Here is a 3,204-nt window from a genome sequence, read left to right on the forward strand (position 1 = left end):
CCCTCCCCTGCCTCCCCCACTCTACCCCATCCTCTCCCTCAGCACCCTACTCTTCCCCTTCCTTCCCTTACTTCCCCCCTTTTCTCTCTTCCGTTCCCATCTCTTCTCTCTTCATTCCGTACATCCCATGTCTTCTTTCCTCTTCATTCCCTTCCTTCTCACTCTTCCTCCCGCACTTTTCTGTGTTCTTTCCCTACCTCTCATCGTAACTCACCTACCTCCTCGTTTTTCCGTCCCCTCCCCATTTCTGTCCACTTTCCATTCTCCCTCCCGCCCCGGTGCTTCTCCTGCCTTTTCACTCTTTCTTTTGTCTCCCTCCTTTATCTCTTTCCTCTTCCTTCGCCACAGCCGCTGCCGCCACCACCCTTGTGTCGGTTTCCTATGCCTGTATTTCCTCTGCTACAACCACCCGTACTTCTGCCTCCCTGTCATTTACTCCATACTTCACCTACTTCCCACTTTTCCCTTCCTCCTCCCATCCCTCCCCACTTTTCACTCTCCCTGTCCTATCTCCTCATTCTCCCTGCCACATCTCTGTCCCAGCCTACTGCCTCCGATCTCCCATCCTCATAGTTTTACGGTTGTTCCTTGTATAGGGAAGGGCGGACAGTATTAATAATTTTCTCGAGTTTCCCCTCCTCTTGGCCTCAGGGGACTAAGATCGGGTAGCATTCTGTATAAATAAATATTTATAACTTCTCTGGGAGGATATAGTGTCGTTCCTGTCTTGTAAACAGTTACTGATGCCTTCTTTTTATTCATGGCAGAATTCTTTTGCTAATTTTCATTGTACCTTTCCAAGGTAAATGATCATTAATACTTTCGTTCATTTGGGATATTAGTCTTGTCAAGAAAAAATAGAGTGAAGACTGTGTGTGTGTGTGTGTGTGTGTGTGTGTGTGTGTGTGTGTGTGTGTGTGTGTGTGTGTGTGTGTGTGTGAGAGAGAGAGAGAGAGAGAGAGAGAGAGAGAGTAAAGGAAAGATGAGACAGCAAGTGAAACTGAGAGAAAAGGCGAGAATGAGAGCAAAAGCGAGAAAAGTGAAAGAAAGAGAGCGACACGCGTGCCTCACCGCGAGACCTCATTAAGATAAATCCAGTGTTATAGCGGCGTTATTCTCAGATCCCAGCCCGACCCTTTGTTGGTGGGGGGGGGTCTAAACACTCGCTTGCAGGGTTGAATCTCTCTCTCTCTCTCTCTCTCTCTCTCTCTCTCTCTCTCGTTTTGTCTTCCGTAAAATTTGTGTGTGTGTGTATAGATAGATAGATTAATATATATATATATATATATATATATATATATATATATATATATATATATATATATATAAGGAATATCAACACCAGGGCTTGTACGAACATGTTTAATGGTGATGTTTGGCAATACCTCATTGCATCATCAGACCTGAAAATAATATATTTTAGCTATGGTAAAAATATTGAAGTCTTTGCTCAAACTTTTGCATCGAAAATAACTAAAAATATACTAAGACAAATGGATAGCCTATCTAAGTAGTACAAGAAATAAAGGCACCCTCGTCAAAATGAAAGACAGTGTACCTCGTCCTCCCTTTTTTACAGATATACGTGTGATAGTTGCCAGGAGTCATATATCGGAAAGACAGAGAGACGTATAAAAACACGCATACACAAACACCTAGGTACTTCAGCTCGAACAGGTAGATCAATCACTAAACCACCCTTTAATCCCATCAGACAACAGAAACATGATCACCTTATCAACCGAACCGCCTTCACAGTCCTTGCTAGAAACCAGTACAGCTCTGATCTCCCCATTATGGAGACACTCTATAACTCTGTACACACCACTACAAACCCACTATCGGTGACAGAAGTTTTGTTCAGTTGCAGTGTTTTTAAAGGTTTGAGTGTATTCTTATCGTAAAAGGTTACCTGATGTTTTTGTTTTAACTGGATGAAGCGTTTTAGTGTATGACTATGTTTTTATTTTTCTCCACTTGTTTATAACGTAGGTAGGATATCCATTTGTCTTGGTATATTTTTAGTTATTTTCGACGCAAAGTTTGAGCAAAGACTTAAATATTTTTACCATAGCTAATATATATTACTTTTAAGTCGATGCAGTGAGGTATTGAGAAACGTCACCATTAAACTTGTTCCTACAGACCCCGGTGTTGATACTCCTTACTCGCCTGAGCTGTCCAAGCAAGCGGTCAGTCGCATATACAGTATCTCTCTCTCTCTCTCTCTCTCTCTCTCTCTCTCTCTCTCTCTCTCTCTCTCTCTCTCTCTCTCTCTATATATATATATATATATATGTGTGTGTGTGTGTGTGTGTGTGTGTGTGTGTGTGTGTGTGTGTGTGTATTAAGAGAGAGAGAGAGAGTTATGGTAATGAAATGAACCATGTGAATGCAGGATACAATAAAATTTACATGTGAATGTGTGCGAAATATTAGGTGAAGGAAAAACGGATGAATTAAGGAAGATGGGCAAAGAAAGGAGAATGTGATGTGAGAGGTAACCATATAGAGGGGAGAAGAAAAAGGCTTAGATTTATGCCTGTCGACTGCACGAGCGTCATGAAGGCAGACACTCCACTTTCTGCTTAGTCCATATCGTACCCTTTAGTACCGCACCAATCAGTCGAGTTTACATTCAGGTCGTCCGCTGTGCGACTAAGTAAGCAAGGTGCTAGGGGCAACACACAGTCCAAGAATATGGCAGGTCCATGAATCGAACTCAAGTTTTTCGAGTTGCGGGATGAGAGAGAGAGAGAGGGGGGGGGAGAGAGACCTTTGCTATTATTACCGGTAATGGCTGGAGCAGTGTCCTACATTAGCTTCAGAATTTGATTATTACACACTTATTTAAGCGCTACGATAGGAATAGCTCATTGTTAACCCATTTCACTGAGGTGACATGTAGAGGTGTATGGTATGTAGGAGGACTGCTGGGCCTTGATAGCAGGCTGTGAAGCCTATGCCCAGAGTCGGACACATAAAAAAAAAAAGAAAAAAAGTTAACTCCGGCGTGCCACAGGGATCAGTTCTGGCGCCAACCCTGTTCCTGGTTCATATTAATGATCTCATATCTGTCACCCACAATCCCATCCACTCATATGCAGATGATTCAACACTGCATACTTCATTCACACTCAGACACCCATTTACAAAGTCTAATATCTTTACCTCTCAACTCAGTACAGCCATCTCCATAAATCA

This window comes from Coenobita brevimanus, chromosome 87 (assembly GCF_032717465.1).
Source record: "Coenobita brevimanus isolate Jiangsu-jjx chromosome 87, ASM3271746v2, whole genome shotgun sequence".
NCBI classification, from domain to species: Eukaryota; Metazoa; Arthropoda; class Malacostraca; order Decapoda; family Coenobitidae; genus Coenobita; species Coenobita brevimanus.